General features: G+C 32.7%; 1 long non-coding RNA gene across 4 annotated transcripts; it reads right to left on the reverse strand.

Annotated features, from left to right (window-relative positions):
• Positions 1 to 3449: 3449 nt before the first annotated feature.
• LOC109155024 lies at positions 3450 to 7353 on the reverse strand. Of its 4 annotated transcripts, XR_002049840.1 has the most exons (7): positions 7160 to 7353; positions 6804 to 7025; positions 4632 to 4701; positions 4115 to 4459; positions 3943 to 4019; positions 3729 to 3821; positions 3450 to 3637 (listed from the first exon to the last, which is right to left on the reverse strand). It is a non-coding gene; the product is annotated as an uncharacterized LOC109155024 (long non-coding RNA). The 4 variants fall into 4 exon arrangements; XR_002049841.1 differs by having other exon boundaries at positions 3729 to 4019; positions 6804 to 6982; XR_002049839.1 differs by having other exon boundaries at positions 3729 to 4019; positions 6804 to 6994.
• Positions 7354 to 8851: the final 1498 nt, after the last annotated feature.

Genomic DNA, 8851 nt, shown 5'->3' on the forward strand with positions numbered 1-8851 from the left:
ACATAGTTATCACATATTCATATGGGTAACTGGCTACTTATATTTAAAATCTCTGCTGGATTTTTTTTAAAAAATGTGATGAACAAAAATCACAAAAATAAGAAGTATAAAAGTTAGTAAGTTACTAACTATGATCTTTCTTATAGTCAATAAATTGACTAAAAGTATTTTCTCCCCAAGAAGAAAGTATGAAAGTATATTATCATGCCTAGTAATGTTATATGTGATTGGGAAACTCAAATATCGTTTCTTAGAAGGATATCTATAAGTCCCTCCTTGAAAATGTCCTAAATATATCCTTCAGTACGTTAATTGTCGTCCAAATATCTCGGAAAAAAAAAAGATAAAAGACTATCTATATAATGAGGATATTTTTGGGGACCAAAAGTCCATTACTTCATCGCTAAGTGGATATATTTGAAGGATAGTAAACAAGTTATATAAATATTCGAACCACGTATACTCCAAAAGAGTCACAAGATAATAGTATAAAATGATAAACTCTAATAACAATCATGAAAATTGTACAATATCCCTTCTCTACACATTTTGAAACAATGACTTTATTTTAAGCCATGTAGAACTTGAAGATTGTTATCTTCAGGGGGAGACGGGAAGTACATTCACTCGAATCAATCCTGTAGATTGGGTCTTAAAAAACTAACAATTGTACTTTTTGCATCATATACATACCATGTATTCTTTTCCTCACTAAGCTTTTTCCCATTGGGTTTTTCTAGTGTGGTTTTTAATGAGGCATGAGTATGATATAGTAATGACAATGGGGAAAGTTGCAAATAAATACTTAAATAGAAGGACCCCAAAATCCTGAAGATTATGCCTTGAAGGCTTATGGTTGTACTCTTTTTCCCTTAACTAAGTTTTTTCCACAGGATTTTCTTAAGTTAAGATTTTTAATGAGGCAACCAATACAATATATGATTTTTACAAATATTATGTACTCTTTTCTTCAACTAGGTTTTCCCACGTGGTTTTCCTAGTGAAGTTTTTAATGAGGCTTGAATATATTCAAATATTCTATCCATATACATTTAGGTTTTTTCCCATAGGGTTTTCCTAACAAGTTTGCAAGTTTCCTTTTCTAATGAGGCAAGATCGTGGTCAAATAATGTCCAAGGGGGAATGTTATACATATATGTATTGTGGTCATTATTTGTATTGATTATGTAACGGATAGTGATTAATGACTACATTATATCTTCCGTTACATTTGTATTTACTATATATATATATATATATATATATATATATATATATATATATATATATACTTTAAAGTACTTATTTAAAAAAAAAAAACATTGGGCATTATCTCAATCGTACAGTGCGGATAAAAAACTAGTATTATATATATGTGTTGTGGTTGTATGGATGAGATAGATGAATGAATAAAAATTCTCATTACCTATTGCCTATTTTTCTTTCTCTTTCTCTCTTTACATATTTACATTACTGTTATTGGATTCGTTTCACCAGGATAAACGCTAAGGGCCAAATGGATTACAACATTAATTAAATTTTTGCATAATTTTTGTAATGTTTCATCTTCGGCTAAATAGTTTATAAGGAATTTTTTTTTTTAATTTACTTTGAGGTTCTTTTCCAGCTCAAAACCAGTGGTTATATTTATCGTAGTTACGCATAACCCTAAATTAACGACAGCAAAATACCTAAAATGGTCCCTCGACTATAGCTAAATTCACAAATTGGTCCTTGACTTTCAATTTTAACCAATTAAGTCCTTAACTTTGTAATTTTAACACAATTTGGTCCTCTGTCTATTTGACCGTTTGTTGACTGTGATTTTTGAGAATATATATGTAATTTCATGGTCCATCATCGGTTTTTTAAGGTTCCGGTTGCATTTCCAGACCGCACTGTTACATTCGAATCCACTGCCGAAAGCAATCTACCAAATCCGGTCGCCTTTCTTCATCCTCCCTTTGTATTCAATGTAGTTGAATTCATACCAGAGCGAAGAAGATGACGTGTTTCCGAACCGGTGCAACGTCATCCTGGAGGCCTCCACGTGCTCTGACGAGAGCTGAAGGTTCTTCTAGAGATCGTCAATCACGGTCAACAAACGGTCAAATAGATGGAGGATCAAATCGTGTCAAAGTTGCAAAGTTAAGGACTTAATTGGTTGAAATTGAAAGTTGAGGACCAATTTGTGAATTTAGCTATAGTCGAGGGACCATTTTGGGTATTTACTCAATATTTTGCATAGATTAACTATGTATTCCAACTTATAATCAAAAGTGATAATCCTTAGTTCCTTATCAGGCAAAGTTTCAATGTTAAATTCTAATTAAGGATTTTGAATACCTTAAATCAGTAATAATTTGTGCTCATGTATGTAATAATTCCAAAACAAAAGAATGTCAAATATACTCATGAACTATGTTGAGGAAGTAAATTGACCTGCTAAACTATAAAAGGTTTTGTACTAGTGCTCAAACTCTTTTAAAAGTGGAAGTTTTATATTATAAATCCAGCGGTTAGAGAAACCCATTCTCATCACTGCTAGACTTCCTAGTACAATAGTACGAAGGCGCCCCACCTAAACAGTTGGCACTTGTTTTGTACTTCCTATGTCCTATTTTATCTATATCAGATTTGTAACAATTGAAATAATATGTTATATTATTTCTTACCAAAATACATAATTTGGGTTGCTAATTACTCAATATATTTGTCAACATGTTTACAATTCGATGTGCTTGCTATTTCTCTATATTAGTTAGTTGAAAAGTTGAAACATTACCTACTGGTTGACCAATATTTGAAGATATTACTGCTTTGATAATTTTTAGCATAGAATGGCTCCTCATCAATACGTCTAGATCAAGTGATCCTTGTTTCCACTAGTACAAAAAACAGGATTCAAGTCACCTATAAAGTACTTTTCGAGTCACCTACACAGGTGACTCAGATTCTAGAACCTCTGAAAGTGGTTAGCTTTCCGAGACACCCGTATAGGATGTCGCGGAAAGCTTTTCAATTTTTTTTAATTTTTTTTATATAGACTTTTCGAGACACCTACTACGCTGCAGGTGGCTCAAAAAGCCTTTTAATATTTTAATATCCGCAACACCTAAGCACCAATTGGAGTCACGAAAAACGTTTCTAATTTTTTTTAATAGGCAACTTTTCGGTGGGTGTCGGATAAATTTTTTTTTTTTTTTTTGAAAACAAATTTTTTTTTAATTTCATTTAAAAATACAATAATTCCCTTATTTTATTTGCTCATCAAAATGAAACCTGTACAGAATTTTCCAAATTCACAAAAAAAATTACAAAACTAATAACTAATAAAACCTATCTATTCAACAACAAATTCAAACACTAATAACCATGAACACAAACATAACTATATATACTTCACAATTAATAATCAACACAATATAATTATACTATCAACACAATAATAACAATCAACACATTTATAATTGAAATCAAAGATACAATTCTATAACAAAACATAAACATAAGTTAATAATAATAAAGATAATATTTAAACCACAAATAAAGTTGCACGCACATCTACAAAGTATTTTGCCCAGAACTCTCGGATTTCATCTATTTCATTTATGGAGTAGGTTGCCTGTTTGAATACCTAAAAAAAAAATTATCTAATCAAATTAGTGAACATATTAATTAATGTATTATAATTCAAATATACATTTAGTTGTATTTAATTTACTTACCTCTTCTAGACAATCAAGCCTTGAATGCTTAGTAACAATCTCCCACATGTATCGCTAGTATCCACATTCAGAACCTCACGGTTGTTGTGGACACTACACAATAATAACAATAACACATTTATAATTGAAATCAAGATACAATTCTTTAACAAAACATAAACATTAAGTTAATAATAATAAAGATAATGTTTAAACCAAATAAAGTTACACGCACTCATCTACAAAGTATTTTGCCCACAATTCTCAGATTTCATCTATTTTATTTATGGAGTGGGTTGCCTGTTCGAACACCTACAAAAAATTTTATTTAATCACATTAATAAACATATTAATTTTTTTTTTGAAGAAAGTAAACATATTAATTAATGTATTATAAATTTACTTACCTCTTCTAGACAATCAAGCCTTGAATGCTTTAATTAAAGTATTATAATTCAAGTAGTTGGAAGCTCAACCTCCTCCACAGAGATGAATTGCCCTTTTCCAATTTTACCGACTTCGGCCGCCGATTCGAATCCCGAATGAAAAGAGACGCACACAGAGTCGCCGACCTCATTCGGAGAACTAGCGGCACCGAGTATGAGGTGGGGGAGTTAGGGGCGGAGGTTGTTTCCGGTTGGGATCTCGAGCTTGTAGAATACGTAGTGAGGATTGAGGATTGGGGTGAGGACTCCGGCACAATATTTGACGATTGACACGGGGAGTGATATTAGGTGGGTTCAGTGTCAACCCTGCAACAAATGCTACCATCAATATCAGTATCTGGGGATTTGGACCCTTGCATCTAAGAACATTCTTATACCAGTTGATAAAAGGGGCACATTTAGTAAAGTTCAATGAAAATTTTATTAATTGATGTATTATAATTTAAGTATACATTTAGTTGTATTTAATTTACTTTACCTCTTCTAGACAAAAGCCTTGATTGCTTAACGTAATATCCACATTCAGAACCTCCTGGTTGTTGTGGACACTACAAAATAGATATATATCCATGTTAAATATATATCATATCAAACAATAAATTAAAAAAAAGGTTAATATCATATTAAAACTTTAACTCCATACCCTGCATTCCTTCCAATTAGCCATTCTAGTTCATCGTGACTAGTTTGCTTGATTAGCCGTTCTAGAATTTGCTTGATTATATTGTTTTTCTTTCTGAGCGACTAGTTTGTTTTGTTATCTACTACTATGTGTACTATGTAACTCACTGTGAACAATATTCTTAGAATTCTGATCTAATCAGGTTGCTCGTGACCAAAGGTTCAGCCAATTCCTTAAAATTCTGATCTAATCAGGTTGCTCGTGACCAAAGGTTCAGCCAATTCCTTAAAATTCTGATCTAATCAGGTTGCTTGTGACCAAAGGTTCAGCCAGTTCTGAGCCGAAACTGTTTCTGGGCCACCGCCCATATCATTATCCACCGCAATCAAGCTAAATAAACATAATTATCTTTTATGGCCGCTCTTTCCGCCGCCCGCCAACGTCCAGTGGAGTTGCTTCTTCCAACGGTAGAATATAGTTATAGTAGTGTTTAATTAATTTGAGAATTATAAATATTAAATTCTAGGATGTAGATATAAAATATTAATAAAAGCATATTGACCGTCCTAATACTTGTTTTCATTTGATATCCCTCTAGGCAACAATTTGTTGTCAATAACTTAAAGTTTTGAACTGAGGAGGTTGAAGCACATTAAGTAGTAAAGAAACTTATACACAACACATTAAATGCCAACAATACTCAAACTTATACTTCTTAGCACGATGATGAGTGGTGCTAAGAAACATGGGTTTGATAAAAAATTGTACAACATCAAACGTGGGTTTGATAATAATTAGTGAATAAACCAATTAAAGATGGGAAAAAACAACCAATTGGTGTGCAGCTAATGGCTAGCTAGCTACCTATAATAAATAAGAAAAAGTTCAATGAAAATGAGGCGTGGTCCTAAACAGAAGCATACACCAATGTTAATCAGATTATAATTCTGTTGTTTAAAAAGTTGAGGAACAAATCACTGGCCTCATAACACCTGTAAGTGTAGAGCACTGCTCACCCCAAAATACAACCCTCATGCACATTATAAATACCCAAACTTATACTCCTTAGCACGATGATGAGTGGTTAATAAGAATAATAATAATAATAATATAATGATCCCAAAATTTAAAAGAAACATTACTCCAAAATGTACAACATCAACCGTGGGTTTGATATCAAACAGAAATTTTTTTTGAAGTTCAAGCACAGGAACCCCACCTAAAAGCCCCCATTCGCAGCGCACCCCGGAATTTAGACCAAAAGCACATGACCCCCACCTTACCCAAAGCCACAAACACCAATAAAAATTCCTTAATCGACAACAGAACCTAGAAATCGAACCCCTATGAAATAGGTTGGAAGTTCCTAATTCAGCCGCACCATGCAAGCCGATAGCAATGCAATCAAGCTATGAATGCACACAAAGAACATTCCCACAGTTCAGTTCGAGCATTCTGATGGTCCAGCTACGCACGACAGTGAAAAGCGACAGAAAAAAAATAAAAACAAAAATTAGAAAACACCCCCTACACACACGCGTACATTGAGATAATGCAAAATACTAAAACGCCCTTACCAGACACAACAAATCAAAAGATAACCCACACACAATGTGCAGGGTGTCGTGTGCACCCAAATATGCAACGCAGTGACGACCATCAAGCAGTCAAAATGTAAGACTAAAAGTATTGCCTTGTTATGTAGCAGAGTATTAGTATATATATATACTAATACTCTGCTACATAACAAGGCAATAAAGAGAATTAAATAAAAGATTTTCTTAAAAAAAAAAAAACTTTTAACTCTTTAGAAAATATCTTACATGCATACATGGTAGAGCAGAGTTTTAATTATTTTAAGAGTATTTCCATTTTTTGTTTTAATTTCACTATCGACCATGGAGACTAATTTACTCACTGAATTATTTTAAAACAAGTGTCAAATAATGTGATTGAATCCAAGCTGGATTTTTTTAAAAAGTGTCAAAATAATGCGTTTGAATCCAATAATTTTTTTTAAAAAATTACCTTGTGGTATGCTTTTCCTAATCCACATATCCCCATTGACAACATTAGAACCCACAATGACAAAGTCAAATTCTGAAGCAGCAGGCGAATCAATGGTCCTCCCATCCGAATCCTCAAAAAGACAATAGAAATCAACACAATCCATAGAAAATGTGTGGTCTCCAATTAATAAAGCGGCGCTGAAACAAGTACTGCAAGCATCAAACAGAAATTCCATCACAACTGTAGCATTTGGGGGTGTTAATGAAGTCGAATTGGAAACTGGACACTTGATTGAGGAATGATAACCAACTAAACATACTATTCGTATATCGGAGATCTATTGTGTTTCTGCAACGATTAGTGGAAGATGTTACCTGAGCAGCAATGGCGAACCGTGGAAGTAGAGGCGGAGGGCGGTGTGGCGGAGGAAAGCTTATCACAGTGAAGAGCAACGCGTAGGGGCGGAGCACTGGAGCAGAAACCCTAAAGTCGGCTACAAATGCGGTGTGACTTACGCACGACGAGAAGAAATGCAAGAAAATTCAATTATGTCTATAGTCTATACAATAAATAATAATTTGGCCCTTACCTTTTCCCTTCTTTCACTTTATACTATCTCGCCCATCTTTACACACTCACTTATGAAATATTAATCCACACATAAGGCTATTTGTGTCTTTTAAGATATATTTCATTTCTATTCCTTAAACCAACCAAATATTGTAATATAATTCTTAAAGTCTATTCCTTCCGCGAACCAAACAATAGAATACAATTCCTATTTTATTCCTTGCCTATTCCATTCCTTATGAAATAACATTCCTATTACCCCAAAATTCATTCCATGCACCAAACGTGTTGTAATGGATTTCTAAACTTATTCCATAACTTCCAACCATTCTATAGACCTAAATAGTCTTTCTCAAGCTAGGGTCTACACAGTGCTGTGTGAACCATAATAAAAAGTACATTTTTAATATACTAAAAATTATATTATTCATGTAAGAAATATACATTATACAAAATAATGTACATATAGTTATATGGACCATGGCTCACACAATAATCTTTGGGCCTCCACTGCCTAGATCCAATCGACCTTGGACCTAGATATCCTTCCCCCATCAATATGGAGCATTATGCTGTGCAACCGTGTGCACCATGTATGGTGCACACGGTTGCAAAACCGATGTCGTTTTGATGTCCAACTTAAAAAAAAAAAAAAAAAAAAAAAAAAAAAAAATCATTTTCGATTGTTGTTAGCAGCGTTATGTTGTGCATAATTTGAACTATACATCCATAACTTCATAACTATACATTCAGAGTTGCATAACTACACATCCATAACTTCATAACTATACATTCAAAATTGTAGAACTACACATCCATTAACTTCATAAATATACATTCAGAATTGCATAACTACACATCTATAACTCCATAACTATACATTCAAAATTGCATAACTACACATCCACAACTTCATAACTATACATTCAGAATTGCATAACTATACATCCATAACTTTATAACTATACATTCAGAATTGCATAACTATACATCCATAACTTCATAACTATACATTCAGAATTGCATGCATAACTACACATCCATAACTTCATAACTATACATTCATAATGTGAAATTATAATTTCATAACTACACATTCAGAATTGCATGCATAACTACACATCTATAACTTCATAATTATACATTCAGAATTGCATAACTACACATCCATAACTTCATAACTATACATTCAGAATTGAAATTAATAAAATTATGAACATATGTTTACGTAACTAACGGCAATCGAAAATGATTTTTTTTTTATAAATAAAAGGATGCCGTTTTTGCATCCGTGTGCACCATCATAATTTGCCCATCAATATTAAAAATGAACTTGTAGAGGTGGTTGGTCTAATTTTTTTTCTTTTTACATTTGTGTTATATATATATATATATATATATATATATATATATATATATATAGGCTCCGGATCCCATGAGGTCACATAGTTAGATGGGTGTATGATATCTAATCATATCCATTAGATCAATAATTA

This window comes from Ipomoea nil, unplaced genomic scaffold (genome assembly GCF_001879475.1).
Source record: "Ipomoea nil cultivar Tokyo-kokei standard unplaced genomic scaffold, Asagao_1.1 scaffold2690, whole genome shotgun sequence".
Taxonomy (NCBI): domain Eukaryota; kingdom Viridiplantae; phylum Streptophyta; class Magnoliopsida; order Solanales; family Convolvulaceae; genus Ipomoea; species Ipomoea nil.